The following is a 23,303-nucleotide window of genomic DNA, read 5'->3' as shown; positions in this document are numbered from 1 at the left end:
AATACATTATTTTTGTTTCTAGCTTTTAATGTTCCACCTTCCATCTTCTAAAAAAGATTGGTAAATATACCTAATCAGAATATTCTACTCTCTGATCCTCAACATTTGATCTCCTGAGATTGGAATGAATGCTACTGAAATCTACTTTAACTGTCAGTTGCAGCTTTACAAATTCTAATGAGTTGGAGAGAATGTAAAAGCAAAAGTGGCAATTGGTAACAATTATCTGAATGAGAAGCAGATAGTTCTTCAGCAACTCGTGTTATGCATGTAATTATTATCTTTAGCATGTTGATGAGCGTACTTTTTGTGATGTAAGTCTCAGATAAGTATACAATATTTTTTTAGGTCAGTGTTAGTAGGTCAGCAGATGGATTAAAAAGATTGTCAGTGCTCCCTCTGAACTGTCACCATCTTTTTTCTGCCTCTTGATTTCCTAATACTCCAACTGCCAATTCCAGCTCTTGTGGTACCTTAGCTGTTTCCATTTTGTATTCAAGACCAAGCAAAATATTAAAGATTTACTGTACTTAATTAAAAAATATCTGATAATGTAAGGAGGCAGTATCAAATCTTTTAAAAAATACTGTTGAAGTATCTGTTGTCCAAACTAAATTTTTATTAGGTTAAAAATATGTGGAATAAAGAGAAATTAGTCCTTTGGAGAGTTAAAATAGGACAGTTACAGAAATTAGAATATGTCGACTATAATTTGGGGTTCTTCACATAAGTTATGACATTATTTCTGAATCTGTTAATACTTGAAGTGCTTCTGTGTTCACTTTTAAGGTGAAGGGATTAGCCAAAGGATCTGTATGCATAAGCCATAGACACAGACTACTGTGTGGTGCTGGCCTGAGGGAAGAGGGCAGGGGCCAGATGGAGGTGGACAAAGGGGGAAAATGGGGCATTTATAATATTGTCAACAATAACAATGAAGCAAATAGTATGTAATCTTGATATGAGTTATATTGGTACCTTAAAGAAAATGATTTATTTTGTCCTTTCACCTATTTTCTGTATTCCTTAGGAAAAATCACTATCTACAAATGGTAGAATTATTATCTATTTACTGCTTTATCTTAAGTGTTAATAGTGCTTGGCACCTTGTAGGTACTTAATAATTACTCATTTAATCATTCCAATAAATAATTATTGCAACACACAAACTTATTTTAGCCTCGTTTTATCAGATAAGCAATGGTTTTTTCAGAAGTCATTGGAAGGATCTTGCAATTTTCTAAAATTGAATAATCACCTAACACTCAATAGCTTAAAATAACAATAATCACTTTATATTTCTAACAGCTTTGTGGGTCAGGCTTTAGGAAGGGCCTTACTCAATATCTTAGTCCATTTGGGCTGATGTAACAAAAATATCATAGATTATGTGGCTTATTAACAACAGAGATTAATTTCTTACAGCTCTGAAGGCTGGAAGTCCAAAATCAAGACAGCGGAAGATTGGGTGTCTGGTAAGATTTCCCTTCCTAAACAACCGTCTCTTATCTGTACCCTCACAGGGCAGAGAGATAAGGGATCTCTCTCTGGGGTCTCTTTATCAGTACACTAATCCCACTTATATGAGGATTCTACCTTTTCGACTGAATAGCCTACCAAAGGCCCCAGCTCCTAATTCCATTATTTTGGGGGGTTAGGAAATCAACACGTAAATTTAAGGGAGACATAGATACTCAGTCCATTGCACTCATGGCGAAAAGTCACTCTCCAGCAACATGGTGACTGGTTCTAGAACTGAAGGGGACCAGAGCCACTGAAAGCTTGCACACATCTCTGTCTCTCTCTGCCTCTCTGTCTCTCTCTTACTCTCTCCCTCATTTAGTGTTGGGGACTCTGTTCTAGTCTGTTCAGTGAATTATTGTGGATTTCCTCACAACATGGGGGCCTCAGGGCAGTGCAGGTGCTTACTGCTGGAGAAAGACTTGAGAAGGACTATTGCAATATGCAGGGTGAAAGTGGCATTGCCTTTTATGACCAACTTCAGAAATCACTTAGTTTCAGTTATACCATACTATCTTTGTAGGAAAAGTCCCCACATCCAGTCCCTTTTCAAGGGAAATACCTTCCCACTCACTATGAGAAATGTCAAATAATTTATACACACATTTTAAAATTACTACAAAAGATTAAGATAATGTATTTAAAGATGCCTTGGGCAGACTCAGAATTTACTATTCATTTGACAGTATATAACTACTTGAATTAAATGAACAATATGAGTTTCTAATAAAGGCTGTGTTCATCTATAAATTACTATTCAGTTAAAATAATAAAACTAACCCAATGGCTTATTTATTACAAATTTAAAATACAAATTTATGCAGTGTTTTTGTATGGGGTAAGTGTAGCATTTTTCTTATAATTATAAGCTTGCATGTGATTGTTCATTTTAATATTCAAGCTCAAGCCTGAATATTAGCTTCAAATGTATATCACATGAATAGAATGGTAATTAAAAAAAAAAACTAAAAGAAAATAGTACCAGGCTATTTTTTTTTGTATCTGTGAGGACCTGACTTCCCTGATCTTTACATTTTTTCCTTACTCAATCACATTATTTTGAGAAATATGGAAGTAGTGGTACATTTCAATTCCAATAATGTCATTGCCAATATTCCATTCTTAATAAAAATGTGGGCTGGGGAGTTAAAGAAGGTTATTTTTAGGTGACTACCTTTTAATGTTCAAATTAGTGAGAATTACGTGTAGAAATTCTTCTTATCCAAGCCACTCTATTCTAGTCATATTTCGTTCAAATCCCTAGTCAGTAGATATGCTGGGATTAGACTGACTAACTAACTAACAGACTAACTGAAATCTCCTTAAGCTGTCAGGTCCTAAAACTGTCTTATCTGGAAACCTGACACAAGCCGTCCTTCAATGGCAGCCTTGAGAACATACTCCAAGAAGTCGCTTGCTGTTTAGATTGACACATTCTATCACACCAAGCATCACAAGGAGGAAATAATCATCTCTAAAGTCAACCCCCTAGGGCCGGCTTTTTATATGAGTTGACAGTACACTAGAAAGAACACATATAGAAGAAGCTGGCACTGCATTTTTTCCCTTTATAGTGAAAAAAGAAAAATATGGCATAAAAGTAATTTGATATGAAATCAAAATGACACTGTTGTATTAACTCCTCTTGTTGAACCTGTGCATGTGTTGAAAAGTAAGTGATTACATGAAAGAAGCTGTTGCAAACTGAAGAAAAGAGCACGAACAGGCAATGATAATTTGTAATACACCATTTATCTATTTATAATAATAGCACAGAGAAAGATAGTTTTAGTTGTCATCTTAGTTTTCATGTGAAATATTTTGAATGGTGTTGATAGAAGGAAAATGAGGCAAAAGAGGTATTCCCTTACTTTTCTAGTGCTACAGGACCACCTCTGCTCCTATCAGCTAGACTCTGATTCCATTAAATATATAATGCTTGTATTTTCTTCAAAGGTTACGTAGCGATACACTAATGAAGACATTTAAGATACAAGTGGATATATATGTAGAATCATATATGAAAATATGTATTTATATATAGATATATAGTTAACAATGACTATTGACTTAAACAGTTCAATAAAATCTTCATAGATGTTTGTGTATGGGGGCTGATATTCAATATGTTGTTTTGGCCTCATGGAGAAAAATTTAATCTTTCTTTTAAGATAAGGCAAGGTTGAAATTAGCCTTTCTGCATTTCCAAGAACAGAAAGGGGAGCACCCAAGAAAAGTAAGCAATTCCTAACTACACTTTATATGTTAGCTAGTTCAAGAAATCAGGGTCAGGGAGTTAGTCCTGAGACCTGGCTTCAGGTCGTTTCCAGTGCTTTTCTTAGTGAGAAGGGAAAAAGAATAGTAGTCCTGTAAAACATTGGCTCTGTTCATCTGGAACTGCACATTAAGAAGGAATAAGGATCTTAAGTAAATCCTCTTAGAAACATGCTAATGTAGTGATCCCATTTGCCATCAGAGTTTCTGGCTGAAATGCTAATATTATTTATTAGTGGAAATACATTAGAGAAAGTTAAGCATATTTTAAGATCATCAACCCTTTTGAGTATGCTATTTCAATAATCTACTGTACAGTATAGTCATCCACATCCCAAGAACTATCAAAATGATTTAGTTACTAAGGACTGTATTATCTAATGGAAAAATTGTTTAATAGCTCACTCTTCCCTCAAAACAGAAGGCCAGGATTTTGGGGGTAAAAATCAGCTTACCCTTAACTTAAGAATTATAGCAAGTAATATAAATTGGTTTCAATATCTAAATCTGAATTTTGGTAATATATAATAAATTTACACACTTTAATAAAAGCTTACACATTTAAATTATTCAAGTAACTATTTTGAAACAATTACAAATAATTGTAAACAGAACCTAATTTTGTTCCATATGATTAAATTTGCTTATGATGTTGAAGAAAATATTTAATAAAAACAGATTCAATAGTTTATTGGTAATATTCAGCTAATATATTTTAATTAGTAATTATATACACCTATACACAGAGTTGTCGCTTTTCTGAGAGCTTAGATGAAAAATTGCAAAGTACACAAAATATGTAAGTTAGGTGAAATTTATAAAAATTTTTATCATTTATTTAAATCTAAATAGCATAACACTATTCCTGAGAAACCACAAGGTAAAAATAATGTGTACACAAACAAAATAAAAAGCTGCATAAATACAAATTATATATATCAATAATACTTTCAGTTTACTGGAGGATTTAAATCATATCTAAAAAATGCTTCACATATTTTGCACTTCTGAATTGAGGCGCAACAAGTAAGAATTTTAATATGCAAAACCTCACCAACTTTTTCCTCTGTGTTCGAAAGAGCATTCTGTGGCTGGTTATTAGATTTGTTTTACCAGGTTTGCAACTGATGTGAGGTACTCTGATGGTGAAAAAGAAAGTGAGAAGAGACCTGGAAAAGTTAAATTACATTGTATGAAAAAAGATGGAGGTGCCTAATATCAAAAGCTTAGACTATAGAATAGAGTTTAGAGATAATTAGGACAAAAAAATAACATGTTGTTAGTCGGGGTATGATAAGCAGCTGGTGTGATTAGTGGGACTTGGAAGACAGAAATGTTCAAGAAAAATTTGAGGAAAATGCTGAGTCCCACATACAAAAATATGAAGTAGACATACTTTTCTCTATTGTCCTATTAAGTAAATCTAAAAGCCATGGATAGTAAATAACCAAATGGACATAAGAGGCTGTCTAGGGACTTTAAAACCCAAAGAACAATAAAAGGATGTGTTCTCTAGCATTTGGTTTTTATCTGTTTTTTTTCTTAATGTTTTCTAGACTGAGTTCTAAAATCCAGAAACACTAATGAATGTGCACACAGACATACACACACAAAAAAAGAAAAGAAAATTCTTCTCCCTTTAGCCAAAGGACCTGAAAAAGGGCAATCTAACAGAAGAGAAAATCTTTAGACAATAACTATTTTAGCAAACACCAGAAAGAACCATATGGCCCTACATTTATCCCCACCAGCCAGGCACAGTGGAGCCTAGATTTCCAATGTCGACTTCACATTGATTTCTGCTGAGTAGTACTAAGCCCCCAAACAAGTGGGCACCAAGTGGGAACTGCTTTTCTACTTGCACCCAGAGATGGAGGCACCTTTCTGCCTTGCTGCTAGGCTGGTGTCAGTAGAGGCCTAATGGAGAGCAGTTAATAGGTGCCCTTCCCCTTTCCAGCCGGGGTTGGATCAAAACAGGCCTTCTGTAGAACCTGGACTGTCTTGTCAGCCCAGTAGTAATGAGAATCCCCTCCGCATATGGGTCAATGGATGCTGTCAGGTAACTTGAACTTCCACACTAATCAAACTGTAATGTCTACTAAATTGGTGTGAGTTCTAGATAACTTAAATGTAAAGAGAAACAGCTTCCTTATATATCCAGAAAACAAAACATTAAACATCAACAATATTCCAAATAAAAAAAAACATCATTTCTTACCAGTTCACTTAGTGCTATATAATTGATTCTTATCACACTTTACTAGGTTAGAGGTCTCACAGACATACCTTCTTCTAGACTAGTGTTCTAGATAACCTGACTCAGTCTACTCATATGACATCAAAGTTGTTCAACTGTTACCATCTGAAATCTGTAGCCAGAAGCTCCTGGCACAGTCCTTTCTTACAGGACTAGGAGACATTTCAGCTTGAGCCTCCAGGGAGCATCAGAACAAAACGAAAAATTATCTGTAGATGACAGAACACTAAAGGTGTAGAAGATTAGACACCCCGGTGTGCCCTTACAAAATTGATGGCTTTAAGTAGAGAAAGAACAAATAAGGAACAAATCATAAATAGGAGCAGCACTGTTCTGCAGACATTTATTTCGAATGGCACACACTTGTACTAACAAGACAACGGAGGCAGCAGATTTCAGTATCCTCTCACGCTTGAATTTGAGGGAATAGCCTATTTTTAATTTGACAGAATTTTGAGAGAAAATTGTAGCACATTCTTAGACATAGCAGTGAGTAAATTTGAGAGCTCTTTCCATGTTGCAGACACTAAAAAACTGTCCCTTCTTTCCACTATCTGAAAATGAAACCAATCAAAACCGCCTATGTGAGTCCCAGAAGCCAGTGACTATAAATGCTTTCATTACTCCAGCACACATTAGCTTGTCATATCATTTTATTGGTTACACTCTGTAAATTTGTTTTGCAATCCTGCATTATTTTTAGCGGTAATAGGAAAGTAGTGATTTCTATTGGGACTGTAAATTCTTTCTTAACAAATCGCTTTTAAAATGTATGTGTGCTACACCAGTCAGGGCTAAATACACACCTTTTGAAAATAAATAAATACAAACAGTTATTTTTAAAGTTATTAAACAGTTATTAATAAAGAATAAAGGGGTGATTAAACTTTTGTTTCCTAGAAATGCGATGTTTTAAGATTTGTATCTCACATTTTAAAAAATAAATCCATTAGTGAAGCTAGATCTAGAGAAAGGATTTACTCTTGATTCTGATATTTAGACATTTAGAAAATCCCTAGGTTTTAAATTATCAGTCCAGTTTAGGGCTAGGAATGCTGAGGAAGGATGATCTCTGCCCATGACAACTTAATGGCCTCCTGGCAAAGTAAAAGATCTCTGAGTACAGGATATTTAAGAAAACTGAAGTATTTGAGAAGACGCATGCCACACTGGCAGGTAGCAGTGTGACAGAGATATACAATGAATATGACTTTCTGTTTCTCTTGTTCGTTCTGCAGGGAAGAAAGTAGAAAATTTTTTTCTTTATTCTTAGAATTCAGTACTTTTGTCAGTATAGTTATACGTGTCACTACTTTTCATTTCAACAGGATTTTGATGTGACCTTTTGATCTGGAGTCATCTTCAAAGCCCAGGGACCTTACTTTGAGTATTTTTGAATCCTTGCCATTCTTTGAAATGTTAGCTCTGCATGTAAATATCCCTCAAGTCTTTTTTCTTTTATTGAATATACTATTTGTATTTCAATATTTTATTGTTTACTTTGTGATATTTACTGCATGTGGTAGTCAAGTCATTATTTTGTGTCTCAGCAATAACTTTCCTCATCCTTAAAGTGATATACTGAATACTGTTTTCAAAATCATTTTTATACATCATAGTGCATATTGTGAAGCAGATGTGTAAGAAGAAGAACCTGTCTGCAAAAACACATTATTGCCTCACTCAGGGGCTCTGCTTCTGGTCAGATATGACCAGAAACAAACACACAAACAAACAAACAATAAATATATTTATGTGTATATATATGCACACTGAAGTCTGCCCAGAAAAGTCCAGTCATTGTTAATATAATGAGAATGGTTTGTATGACATCGATGTAACCTGGCAGCCAGGAGAGTAGACTTGTATGTGCATGTGTGAACACTGACAACTTCACTGTGCTAGTCATTGGGGGTGGTGGATGCTATTGAGAGAGTCTGTGTACTGTGTGGCTGTCACATTCAAAATGACTGAATGAGTAGAGCCATGAGTCTTCATTAAATTTTGCATTAAGTTTGAACATTCCTTTGTGGAAACTATTTGGTTGATTCAGCTATGGGCAACTAGTGATTGACAGCTTCATCACTATAATGTGCCTGCTCATGCAACGTCTCAAGAAGAGATTTTTGGCGAATATTAAATCACCCAGGTGACTCAGCTTCCCTACAGCCCAAATTTGGTGCCCTGTCACCTCTGGCTTTTCCCCAAAGTAAAATCACCTTTGAAAAGGAAGAGGTGTCTGTGGGGGATGGTGAAGGCTGGCATCATAGCCAAGGTTGAGTGCTCAACAAAGCCGCACTCGACTGCCTGCACCTGCAAGGTGGATCAAGGCAGCAGCTGATGACAGCGGGAACCCGCAGGGGTTGAACTGGAGATAGATAATGGAAAAACTTCAGCTGAATGTGACTCTAACTATTGCAGAAGACATATGTATCAGTTAGGTAGCCTGGGAATGGAACAATCTGTGTCTGCAGCGTCTCCCTAAGTTTGCAAAATGTCCTGGAGCTCTATCTGACCAACCCCTATAAAATAAACAGGGAGCCCATGTTCAGGGCTCACTGTCTCTCCATCAGAAGACAACGTCCCACTTGGCCCCCGCTTTTCCTTAAACTATCTGTGTTGTGTCTTTCTTTATCTCCTGTTACCTCCACTCAGGTACCCCAACTCTGCATTTGTCGCAGCAGATTTCAGACCACTGATGAGATTCAGAAAAATATGGTGGGGCAGCTAATGGCAACTGGGAGAACTGTGTGAGGCCCCAAGGTGCCTACCTGGAAGGGGACTGAGGCATCATTGTCCTATGTAAATTGCTCTTGTATCTTGAAACTTCTGCAGTAAATGTCTCTGTGTTTCACGTTACATGGCTGGATGCTTTCTGGATAGACTTTGGTATATATAGCATGTTATATATATGTGTGTATATATGTATACATGCACACACACACATACACACATACATAATTATGTTATATAATTTAATACAGGAATGAGGGTTTACTTGAATATTGTGAAAACTGAAGGAGTAAAGGTTCAGGGCAGATACCAAAGGAGATCAGAGAATCTGCAACATATAAGTCAGAAAAGCAAACATTTAGGAACTTAGCCTGAAGTACCTAAACAGTTGGTTCACAAAAGTACATCAGGGAATTTTAGCCATTCTTGAGTGCTGAGGCAGTTCCCAAGATTTCTCTGTATCTGTATAGTGAAGTGGATGATGATCAAGTGCGTATCAGGAAGCTGCTGTGAATGTCATGGCTGCAACCTTTTCCATGATAATGAACTCTGCTTCCATTCCACTTTCACAATCTCAAGTACCGTTACAGAGAAAACAGCACAAAACCAAACAGAGCAGATTCTATAATATGGTTCCAAGCTTCCTCTCTGAAATGCAGAGGAGGTCTTAGAAGAAGTGGTAGTGGTACTAAGCAGACGAGTGACAGCTTGTTCTTCTTTTGTGTCAGTTTGCTGGAGTCCTTTATGTCAGATGCTTTTTGGCTCTGTTTGCTGATCTGATGCTCAGATCTGTTACTGATATGTTCTTAGTCAAAGGAATTACACAGTTCTTAACAGTAAAAGGGGACCCTAGAACTTTAGAATCATGTTACAAGGGGAGGCTGTATCTGGAGGGAAAAATTATTGTTTTTCTCAATGGATTTTGCATTCATTTAGCTTTTATATTAATAACCAAATTAGCCTCTTTTTGTCTGTGACTAAATCAGTCTCTACTCTGTGCCAGAAATACACAATGCTGAATATCTTGCTTGTTCCAGCATCAACACTGTGGTCTGTTCCTGGGCTCCAGAGCAGCACTCCTGGGCTGGCCAGCCCAGGAGAAAGGAGCTGCGTCCCAGTACTGTCCCCACAGCCACACAGCTATGGTAACTCTCATGCAGTAGTCAGCTTATGTTCACCAGAACTGTTAGGCTCAGAGACAGTTTAGATTCAGAAGTTGCAGGAACAGTGAACAGCAGCCAGGTTGCCGTATTTCAAGATTAACTTCTGAAATGTGATTGTTTTTCTTGGTGAAGTATTTTTAAAGGGTATAACAATTAAGAGCCTTGTAAAGAACTCTTAAGTATAAGGTATAAACATGGAACCGGTTAATTTAAAAAGTTATTATGCCATGTACTAGCTGATTACTGATTTAGAGGTTTCGTTTTTTATACACATACTTTTTACAATATTCTCTCTAACCAATGGAAATAATGGCTAATTTGAGTTGGAAAGAATTATTTTACTACAAATTAGGGTGTAATTAAAAAACAAAAAATATGCATTTTGAAAAAAGTATATAGTCATCAAATATATTCTATTGTGAATTTTAAGAAACTAAGATAAATTCAAAAGATAGTGTTTTATACTATTTTATATCCTCCTTTGATTTGAAGTTTTATGTGTGTGTGTCAAATATACTATTTTACTCCCCACTTTGAAATTCTTTTTTTTAAAGATTTTATTTATTTATTTTTAGAGAGGGAAGGGAGGGAGAAAGAGAGAGAGAGAGATACATCAATGTGCGGTTGCTGGGGGTCATGGCCTGCAACCCGGGCATGTACCCTGACTGGGAATCGAACCTGCGACACTTTGGTTCTCAGCCCGCGCTCAATCCACTGAGCTATGCCAGCCAGGAATTCTTAAATACAGTACAAGTAATCTTGGCTTAATATTTATTGAACGACTACTGGAATTATGTTATAGAGCAAATATTATAGTAATACTAATAAAAATACAATGGAAATACTATCAATTTCCTTCCCTAAAAAGTTATTTGTGAATAAAGGGTTAAGAAACAGATTTCAAAATAATTGTACTGATATGTTGTTACATTATAAATGACTTTTATGTGCAGAAAAGTTTTTTCAAATGATGGCTGATGAAACATTTGAACTATTAAAAGCCTGCCAATCTTATGTGCCTCCCACGAGTAAAATGTAATGATAACTTGTCTATTGAATTACCTTGTTCAGGGAGCAAATCTGAAAATGCAACAGTTCTGCAAAAGTAACATAGTATACACAGTGACATTTTCATAAACAAGTACCTACAGTGACAAACTTTTTCTATTATTATTTTTGATTTTTCAGGGTCAATCTTCCTGGAACAGTACATTTTGTAAGGTTAAATTTTGCATGATTTCCTTCCTCGTAATCGTACAATCTTAACTCCACAATAGTGATATGGGAACTACTTATGACTTATGTACATGAACGACTCTTCAACTGTTGTTCAAGTTCAGTTGTCTCCATTTTCCTATGTTTGTTCTTAATTATAACTAACATCCTCTTCCGATAAGCAGGACAATAGCTTTTCAAACTTCCATTTAAATTAGAACGTGGAAGTCTCTAGATCCTATGAACTAGTAGAGTATGATAAGCAGACTGAGTGTGCTTGAATGATGGAGTGAAGTTTCTAGCTCTTGGAGATCTAAAACCTGTGTGACTTTAAGAACACTGGGTAACATTTTTGAGGATCAATGTTTCTTATTTGTAAAATGCCTAGCCATTTTGAAAATTCTGTTCTTTTTTATTATGTATATATTTATTGTTTTATAGATTAAATGTTTTAATATACACCAAAAATGAGAAATACTAATGGGTCTCAGATGGTTTATTTGTCAATTACAAAAAAGCAAATATATCAAATGTTTTCATAAAAAATTTTAATTAATTAAGGGGAATTAAAATTAGTTTTAATTAATTAAGTGTAATTTACATCAAATTTTAATTAATTAAGGGGAATTAGGTGGTGGAAATTGATGTAAAGGACACTGCATTGAGTACAGGAAGGGAAGAAATTAAAAGACCTAAGATCCCTTGCTGATGTATCTGCTAAGTAAATTTAAATTATGAGCAAATCACTTCATGGTTTTGTTTCTGATTTTTTATATTAACCTTAAGGGGTCAGATTAGATGATCACTTAAATTTCTCACAATTCTAAATTTGCTACATGTTATAAATTAGTTAGGCATGTGGATATCTGTCACATTTACTAGAGAGCGCACACAGTATCTTGTGTGTGAGTTTCTTACTATCTGCTGTGAAAACCTCATGATGTAAGGCTAATTAGAGCAGCTGAGGGTCACAAATACCCCATCGGAAATTATCCTTCTGTCATGCCCACTAAGTTCTAGCTGCACCATTACCAAAACAATCATCTCCTCGATCTGAGTGCGTAGGATTGTGTGCCATGTTTCATGGTTACTCAGTCTGAGAATTTGAATGCCCAATGCCTTATCTTCTGGCAATCGGGTTGAGATGCTTTCTCCACAAATATAAGAATTTCCCAGCTACCCTACTGTAAACATGTCTGCAGAGAGGCCATGTTGAAAGGAATATAAGTGGACACTAATCATCCTCGGCCTCGAGTAGTCAAGATCTGAATTGAAATGGCACTGTTAAAATTTTCTCACTATATTTCTTATATTATAATGATTTCTTTGAATTCAGTCAAGAAAATTAGATTTTTGTTTTTGGTAAGGAGTATAAAAATACAAAATTACATCTTAAGTAATTGCCTTTTAAGTAACAGCTTTGTTAAGGTGTAATTCACATACCATAAAAACACTACTTTGAAATGTACAGTTCAGCAGCATATTCACAGAGGTGTGTAATTATCACATTAATCTAATTTTAGAATATTTTCATCACACCTAAAAATCCTGTGTTCATTTTCAGTCACTCCCTTTTCCCGCTCCTTCCAGCCCCTCACAACCACTAAGATATTTCCCATCTCCATGAATTTGCCTATTCTGAAAATTTCACATATGAGAAATCATATGATATGCAGCCTTTTGCATTTAGCTTCTTTCAATGAGATATTTCCAAGGCTCATCCATGTTGGAACGTATAGCAGTACTATCTTTTTTTACAAATAAATAATATTCTATTTATGATATGCCAAATGTTATTTATTCATCAGTTAGTGGACATTTGTGTTGTTCCATATTTGGCTATTATTGAAAAATGATAGTATAAACATTCATTCACAGTTTTGTGTGGAACTAATATTATTTCTCTGCGTATATACATACCAAGGAAGTGAAATTGTTGGGTCATTTTTAACTATTAGAGCAACTGCCAAGTTGTTTTCCAAAGCAGCTGCGCCAGTTTACATTCATACTGGCATTGTGTGAGGATTCCAGTTTGTCTATATCCTTTCCAAGACTTTGTTATCCACCTTAATGAGAATGAAGTGGTATCTCATTGCATTTTTTGATTATTTGAATTTCCATAATGACTAATGTTGTTGAGCATCTCTTATGTGATTACTGATCATTTTAGCATCTTCTTTGGAGAGATATTGATTCAGAAGTATTTTCCATTTTGTCGTTGCTGTTGTTACTGTGTTGTCTTTTTATTGTGGAGAATTTAAAAGTCATTTATATATTCTGCATTCAAGTCTCTTTTAAGACATGATTTGCAAGTATTTTCTTTTCTTATTCTGTGTTTTTTTAACTGTCTTGATAGTTGTCTTTAGAAATCCAAAAGTTTTCCTTTCTTTCTTTTTTTTTAAATGAAGCTCAACCTATCTTTTTACTGGGTTACTTAGTCTGAGAATTTGAATTCCCAATGCCTTGTCTTCTGGCAATTGGGTTGAGATGCTTTCTCCACAAATATAAGAGTTTCAATAATCAATTCAAGAGAATTCAATCATCAATTGTGCTTTTTGGCGTCATATCTAAAAAAGTATCACCTAATCTAACATCATAAAAATTATTACAGCGTTTTCTGCTAGGGGTTTTATAGTTTTAACTTTTCTTAGGTGCTTTATAAAGAAACCTCTTGCTCTAATTACTCTATATTATCCTGATTGTGTTTGTAATTTATTGACTCTTTCCTTATCTTAAACTCTTTTAATTCTCACACTTTTCTGTCTCCCTGGTGTGATCTTTCCTTTAAGAGTCTTACTTCCACTTTTGTACTTTCTTCATAAAATTTTTTCTGATGATTCCATAATGAATTTTTCATTCTCTGGGTAACTTTAGGTAAGTTAATTATCCTAAATAATTGCACTTTGATTTATTTTCAATTTTATTGAAAAATTTCACTCAAATTTGGCTATATCTAACAAACTTATTTCACACCTGGTTGGTATAATGCTATAATGAGTTCTTATAAAAAATTCATGACATAATTTCTATAAACCTGTTTTAATCAAAAGGATGTTAGGAATGCTGCTATAAGCAATTTGTAACTAGGTATTAAATAGGGAGTTTAAGTGGTGAAGACATTGTCACTTAATTTTAAACCTTTTCTACTTCTTTTGAACTCACTGAATTCACTTATTTTTTCTGTCTCACTAGTTTTGCTTCTTCCATAATATCATGTAATTGATGTCATAGCATATGTGGATTTATTCACTTACAATATGCATGTAAGATGTGTCCATGTCTTTTTGCGACTTAATAATTCATTATTTTTTCAATTGCCAAATAGTATTTCCTTATGCAGACCTATTATAGTTAGTTTATCCATTCACAAAACAGGGAGATCTTGGTTGCTTCCAGTTTTTAGCAATTAAAATAAAGCTGCTATAAACAATCAAGTGCAGGATTTTGTGTAAACATACATGGTCAAATGAATGATGTAAATATCTAGGAGCTCAGTTGATGAACTATATAAAAATGCTACGTTTACTTTTGTAAGAAGCTGTCCTCCAAGGTATCTCTGCCTTCTTACATTTGCACATGCAATTAAGGAGGGATCCAGTTGCTTTGCATACTCAAATGTAATACTTAGGATATTACAAATTTGTGTTGTCATTCTCTGTGAGTTTAATTTTTTAAAAGATTTTAGCCATCCTCATACATGTATAGTGGTAACTCATTGAGTTTTTTTTAAGTTAATTTATATGGGAAACTAAAGATTTATTTCAATGGTAGAAATAACATGGTAGAAATAAACAATAAGAAACCCCGCACACTATTTTCAAAAAGGATCAAAAGTTAAGATATAAAATTTATGGATTCAGACAACCATGTGGTGATCATGGGGGGTTGGAATGGGTCCAGGTGGGAGACAGCATGGGGGGATAAATGATAATAGAATAATTCAATAAAAAGCTGCAAAAATAAGATGATAAAACTCAAAAGTGAATAGAGCAGCTGATTTAAACAGTCATTAATACAACTTAGAACACTTAAATGAACTGTACAGGCTCCCAATGTGGTACGACTGAATTAACTAATTTAGTGTATTCACAGTATATCTTGCCTGTGTGTATGTGTATGGACATGTGCACACAGAGGCATAGATGGTTTTATTTTTCTTTCTAAATATTATAACACTACAAAGTAAATATTAGCAAAATTTTATGCTTTGCAGCAACATTTAACAAAGACTTAACAAAAGGGGGCGGCTTAAGAACAATGGCTACCAACGTAAGATTTAAAATCATAAGAATTTGAGTCTCCCACTTAATAATGTAATCTCTCCAGGTCTCAGTTATCTTGATTGTAAAACAGAAGTACTAAAAAATACCTAATAAATTGTCATGGTTTTTGTAAAAGATGTTTTTACCATGATTCTAAAAAAGCAAGCAATTTTAATGTATTACAACATTTAAACAAAAATTAATATACTAAAATAAACATGTCATCAAGTATTGATAAGTATTAAAAGAAACTAGAAATATCTCAAACCCCGAAATATATGGGCATATAATTTATTTAATGATATTGTTTTAAAAATATAAAACAGTCACTTGTACTCTTCTCCATATACTCAATCAATTTTAAATAGTTTAGTTTTAATACTTAAAGACATTCTAAAACACAAGATAGGATATATATCCTGGTATTAACAGAGAAATTAAAGAAATAGTAGATATGGTTATTATTCACAGCAAATATATGCAACTATTTAAAATAAAATTTATATAACAAAATGTGAATTAAAAATACACATTAAAATCTATACAATCAAGTAATACATTTGATAAAGTGCTAAGCTGTAATGATATCATTGGTAGCAGTTTTCCAGGTAGGTTTTAGATCTATATGGACATGCCTACTAAGCCAATGGGAAAGACTTCTACCCCCCAGCAAATATGCTCTTTTCACATGGACTAAAAAACCTCTTGTTCATTGTATTTCTCCTAGGGAGGCATGGTGATGCAGGCCCAATGCATAGGCTTTTTTATCGAAGAAACAACATGTTTTTCAGATTCTTTTGGAACCTTCTCTTAGTCTCACATGTAAAATAGTGAGTATAAATTGAAATAAAAAAATAACTGATAAAAGGTCTCCTTTGGGGAAAATAACTATATAAGGAAAACAGTCACAATCTATAAAAGATAAAAATTAGCCTTGCTACAGTTCTCCCTTAAGGTACAGTAACACAAAACACAGAATGAAAGGGGAAACCCCTCCCTCCCTGACAGAATCCGTGAGGCACCTTTACTACTGTGCACCCAGCCCACGGGAGGTGTGAGAGCAGTGGACTCCACGGTGCCCTCGGATCTGCAGCACAGCTTAGAGGACATTTGTAAGACCCCTCTGGTGACTCATAGGAGTGCTTCTCTGAGGGAGGAATTTCTGGGGATTGAGAAACGTTCTTCATTATAGATATAGACACAACCAAACAGCATAGGATGTGTTATTAATTGATTTAATATGTTCCAATTTGTGCCACAAAGTAGAACAATCTGAGTACATTCTGTTTTCTAAAAAAGGAGTTAAGTAAATATGAAATTTTACACAAATATTTCATAGAGGAGGAAAGAGAAAAAATGGCTAGAGATTGTTACACATTAGAGATTTTAAATTAGATAAACACATAGACTTAGTAACACAGAGATGCAATCAGAGACTTTTTCAGCACAAGTTAAAATGTATTAAAGTATTTAAAGTAAATCAGAGCAATAAAAAGCAATGTTGCTAAGACTTAATAAGGACACTCATATGTGGCTCAGTCTGTCTGGAGAACAATCACCTACCATGAAACAAAAGCTACAACTGTTCACATTTCTCCAGGTCAATTTTACTATATGCATCAGAAATAATTAAGAAAGAATTTTATTAAGAATAATATATTAATACATACAAATATATTATTTTTGTAATGTTCAAAGTATGGAAACATCTATGTATCTTGTGATAAACTGTAATATTCCATGGACACTAAAGTCCACAGGGAAAAATAAATGCATTATCTATTCATACTCTGCAATGTGTGGTGCACAGCACCAACCTGGAGTGATATTTACATTGTTTCATGTCCAGGTGACTTTCAAAGTGCCTTTGATTAATATGCACAGGAATAATAAGAGTGCTACAACATTGTAATATGCATTTAAGTGCTGATAACTTTATTTTCATAAAATCTGACCTGAAAATGAAATTCAGCTCCCAGTTACCATGAAAAATAATTTTATGGAATGATCACCTTGTGATGCCACTGGATGAGGGTCACTCAGGTATACAGCACATATAATTTGCTAAAATCAACTTAAATACGTGCTGCGAATTGAGATGTTATGTACATTGTAATGGTGATAGTTTAATAGCTTTAATTATGCCTCATTTTCAAAAAGCTTCCTGCTAGTAACAATAAAGTTCTAAAGCAGCAAGAAAAATTTTCTTTGATAAATCAAAATGGACAAGAACTCAGCACCTGGAACAGATATATGACTCTTACCTCCTTCTTCTGTGCCCTTGAGCAGAAGAGGTTCATTGGTCTGCTAATCTTTATTCAAAAGCAGGACAGGGAGTGTTTCAGGGCTGGTGTGGATAAAACAATATTTCTGACTTTTGGATTAGGTGTCATATACTACCGTATGAGAAGATATCAAACACTGGATGGGCAACACATTGACTTGATATAAGAGAGGAAGACAGCTAATGGTCAGATAATGTGTTCCTCTTAAGCTGTATCTTTTAACGCTTGTCAACACAGGTATGAGAAAAGTGACATGTTCATTTATACCACATTAACATTGGTTGGCACAGTCCACACGAGAATAAAAATCAGTGTGAGAAACTAAGTGATTACATGTGACAATGTAGAAAATATTTGTCAGCTTTAGTCATTGTCTTTTGAAGTTGTATTTATTTTGTTGTGATGAAGTAAAACATCAAGTTACACTCAGAGGAATGGGTCCTTTCTACAGGGACTGCAGTCCAATTGAGAGAAAAATAATTCATGGTTTCAATTTTCCAATTAGATGACTAAAGTTAGAGACCCCAAAAGGCATTTTGTCCAAATGATTAGAAGCCTGAGGGATCTGTTTCAAGTGCACCATTCCCATTTTCACAGATATTCTGGTTGTATATGAAACCACAGTCTGTGCTTTGTGCTCTCATATAATCTATTCCTAGACATCCTATGCTTGGAGTCCACACTGTTACAGAAATTATGCAACTATTTTTAGAATTAGTCTAAATAAAATATCTTTTAAAGTTTATTCTCTATTAAAGAACAAAGTTTAAGGTAAGCAATTTCAAAACTAGAAGCACAAGAAGACACTTAAAGTTAAAATGCAGAGTCATTTGATTTAAGAGGTTGGTTTAGAGTTCCAAACCTCGGTCATCTCAGAGAGCCTTGCCAGGGAAAGCAGATAAGCACACACGAGCATCTTCACCTGGTCATCTTGGAGACAACAGGCCTACGCTGAGTGGGGCATGTTATTTTGGCATATTACTGAACAACCTTCTAATAACTTATTTTACTCAACATGGTTTTGCTCCCCCTACAGAACCATTTGTGTGAATTCGGTATTTGTTCTTTTAGAAGCATTTCTAGACGTTGACCAGAAGCTTGAAATTAAGTTCATCAAAACAATTGGGAAGGTATTTGGCATGCACCAGGATGAGTACTGGGCACCTTCTGTGGTGGAAGAGTGATACACATAAAAGTAAGACGTGGTTTCTACAAGGAGTCATCAGGATGAGAATTTCACACTTCAGTACAATTCAATGATGATAATTTCATTGTTTTTGGAAGTTTGGTAATTAAATTAGATACTCTTTTCAGCAAGAAAGCAACTAACTTTTTAAAACGAGTTCAAATATAAAAGCTCTGATGAATTGCATCAACATACAGTGGAGTAATTTCTGGTTTAAAAAGCCCCATATGAAGTATTTATTTTAAATTTGGAACTGGATATTAGAAAACAAAATACATATTTTGATTATATATGTATTGGATATGTGACTTTGTGAATACTTTTTTAAATGATAAAAATATGCTTGTATTTTATTTCTAATCATACAGTGTTCATCAGCTCCCAAGTTCCTAACAAAGTTAAACATAAAAAAAAAGGTTATTCATAATATCTTGATCAGTAACTGATTCAGCTGAAATAATCCTTGTTAGAGAGCAGAAACTTATTTAAATATCAAATAAAAATATCCTCTCTCTCTCCATATATATGCATAAAATAATAACAACAGCTTTTTTTAAAAGATTTTATTTATTTATTTTTAGAGAGGGAAGGGGGAGAGAGAGAGAGAGAGTGAGAGAGAGAGAGAGAGAGAGAGAGAGAGAGAGAGAAAGAGAGAGAGAGAGAAACATCAATGTGAGGTTGCTGGGGGTTATGGCCTGCAACCCAGGCATGTACCCTGGCTGGGAATCGAACCTGGGACACTTTGGTTGGCAGCTCGTGCTCAATCCACTGAGCTACGCCAGCCAGGGCTATAATAACAACAGCTTTTAAAAGTAAGTGCAATTATTATTCCCATTCTATAGATGGGAATAACAAAGCTCAGAAGAGTACACTAAGATAAAGAAGGTGAAGAAAAATGTTGTATTTATAAATAAACAACTATTTGTACCTAGGTTACCCAATTCCAGGACATTGATCTAAAGTTGCTATACTATTTGGAAAGCCCCTCCTTCTTTCTTCTTAAGGAACAGTAATGTGTAGATTTTACAAGTAATTGTGGGTCACTATTAGAGATGCTTGAAAGCCATTGATAGTGCTTTAGTGACTTAGCTGAGGAACATTATGGTGACAGTCCCCTAGTTGTTTTCCAGATCTTGTTAAAATTTACAGAATTTATATTTATAACAATAATTATGACATAAAGCACCTGCTATTATGCAATTTTAGCTAATAACCTTTGAAAAATGAAAAATGATGGGAGGGATTTGAATATAGGTAAGTGATTAAATTTTAAATTCAACAATAAAATTGTCAGACCACTAAACTGTAGCCAAAATATATTTCTGTTTTTTAATAGCACATACCACATGGAATCATAGTCTGGAAAGCTGATATGCCCAACCTTCCCAAGTTGCTTTGTTCTGGGATAAATACTGAGTTCCTTCTCTGGACATTATGTGCTTTGTACAGTGCCTGGATTCAACTGAATATATGCATCTCTCAGGTTTTCACTGGCTTGGGAATCTTACTTTTTTCTGGACCTTACTTTTATATTCCACAACAGTGAGGTGACTAATCTTCTTTTCCTGATTTCTAACCTAATGATATTAAAATTAATAATAATTAGAATAATAGCAGCCATGGCTATAGCTATGCATTGAAAGTTCACTAGAACAGTTATTTGTTAAGTATGTAATGTATTATCTCATTTATATTTCCTAATAACCTGGAAAAATACATATAACTATTGTAATTATTTTACAGTTGAGAAGCTCAAGTGAAGAACCGCTGAGTCACACAGCTAATATATTTTACAGCTGTTTTTTACACTCAAATACTATTTTATTCATTATTTTTGTTTAATAATTTTATTTTTATTGTATTTTTCCATTACCATTTAGTTCCCTTATCCCCCATTCCCCCACAATTATCCCACTGTTGTACAGGTCCGTGAGTTCTTTTCCCTTTTTGCTCAATCCATCCACCCCCTAATATGCCCCCTCTCAGCTGCCGTCTGCTCTCCATGTATGAATCTGTCTCTGTTTTGCTTGTTAGATCAGTTTGTTCATTCAATTCCACATACAAGTGAGATCATATGGTGTTGTCTCTCTCTGACTGGCTTACTTCACTTAGCATAATGTTCTCCAGGTCCATCCATGCTGTTGTAAAAGGTAAGAAAATCTCATTCACTATGGACAGTGTTTCCCAAATGAGAATTTCAAGATGGTGCTCAAGTTTATCTTTTTAAAATGTATTACAAGCATTGGTTTGATACTTATTTTTTGTATGTAAAATAATATTTAAATATTTTCTCATAGAAGAGCAGGGAGCATGGGAAACAAAGACTACTTGTGTGTTTATCATAAGAAGTCATCAGCAATAATTTCAATGAATCCATCACCCAGTTATTATTCAGTTGAACACAGCTTACTATAAGAATAATTGTAATGATTATATGATTTTAATTTATATGCTCTGATTTGCAAATACTGCTTGATTTATAAATTTATACTCATTATAACCACTGGTAGAATGGAAAGTAAAATTAAATAAATAAAGCCACATACCAAAGAATGACAAATATATCCAATCTTTTGTGTGTTTGCCTAAACTTAGATGAAGCTTGTTTTGGGTTGCCTGAGAAACAGACTGTGATATAAGGATTAAGTTCAAGTCATTTATTTTGGTGATAATACTAGAAATGCTAGTCCTGAAATAGGCATATATGACTTTTTAAAAATCTATGGGGATTACACTTATAATGAAATCCTTTGTATTCTTCTTCTTTGTGAAATAAAATGTCATTGGAAGTGGTTTCAATGTGACCTTTATTCAAAGTTGTAGCTATTATGCTACACTAAAATATCCACAAAATGTACTGCCAGATAAAACTGTAGCAAAGAAAAATCTCTAATCACTCCTTGAAAATATACAGAAATTTACACGCTTGAATTTTTTCAGCCAGTCACTTGTTTATGCCTTCATTTGATCAATGAATATTTATTAAGTGTTCATTATGAACCAGAAACTATGTAGCTATCTGAAAGGCATCTGTAAAATGCACGCACATCCACACACCACTCCCTCAGCATAGTTGTCATCAAGATAATAAGCATTACTTTCTGCATCTCATTAGCTCCTATGTGTGTTACAATCAGTCATCTTTATTTTTAACCAAGATTTTCAATCAAAAAGCCAAAATTTAAAAGTCAAACAGAGCCTAGATCTTAATTATTCCAACCACAAAAAATGATAATTATGTGATATTATAGAGGTGCTAACTATCACTAAAATGGATATTACATTACAATATATGAATGTATCAAATCAACATGTTGTACACCTAAAAATTACAAGATGTTGTATGTCAAGTATGTTTCAATGCAAAATGTCAAACAAATCAAAAGAAAACAGAAAGTGAAATAAACATGATTTTTTTTCTCTAAAAAGGATATTGTAACAGTAGAGTACTAAATAGTATAAATTAAAGTAATAGAAGATCTTTAACAACTTAAAGGAGGTAAGAGACAAACATATTAAATGTAATGATGTGGAGCAAACACGATAGGGTAAAGCAGTACAAAATCTGGGAAGGTCAGAAATTCTTGTTAGAAAAGGGAAATTCAAAGTTCTGTATTTTGGATATGGACCAGTTTCAAGAAATGAGTTTAAAGGTGGCCATACCTGAATCAGAATCAAAATAAGTATTGGGTTAGTGGGATAAAAGTAATTATGCTTATATCAAGATTATTTGTTTTTCATAAATTACTCTTCCCTTGATAATAGAACCAGATTGCTAAATACTTGGAACTAAAAAAAAGAAAAGCTCAGCATTTCACTGTAATAAGCCATGCCACAAGCGTTCCAAATATGATAAAACTGACAATGCATCAAATTTTACATTACTTGTCTCCATTTGGCAAGCACATATGCACTCTGTTATATTGTTTTCTCTTCTGAACACTTGACTCTTGCTCTAAAACAGTAATTCAGCATATCTTTCCAGCCAACTCAGTGCAATTGGATTTTGATGGATATTTGAGTACAAATAAGAAATTGGGAACAACATTCTTGTCTGCTAAAAACTGTGGTCAACTTATTTGTAAGGGGCAAGATTAAAAGTCCTTCACTCCAAAGGAGAGATGACATCAGTGTTATTTCATTAATTTCCATTTTATTTTTTCTCCCGTCTGGTGGATTGTGGTTAATGTATTGCACACTAAATAGAAAGTGTTGGGTAACCTTTATTATGAAAATATAAATCCTTTGCCTGGAAAATATGCCTTACTACAAAATAATATAAAATAACAATTCACTTAGGTACTATTTTAAAGAAGTATTTCATTAGAAAAAATGTACTAGCATCTGGGTCATCTTTAATGATTAAATTAGAAAAGAATTGAAGTGGTTGCCTAAAACTTTGCATGA

Source organism: Phyllostomus hastatus, unplaced genomic scaffold, assembly GCF_019186645.2.
Source record: "Phyllostomus hastatus isolate PE091 unplaced genomic scaffold, TTU_PhHast_1.1 phas_contig_80, whole genome shotgun sequence".
In the NCBI taxonomy this organism is placed as follows: Eukaryota; Metazoa; Chordata; class Mammalia; order Chiroptera; family Phyllostomidae; genus Phyllostomus; species Phyllostomus hastatus.
The sequence above is the reverse complement of the archived record's forward strand: the minus strand, read 5'-3'. Positions refer to the sequence as shown.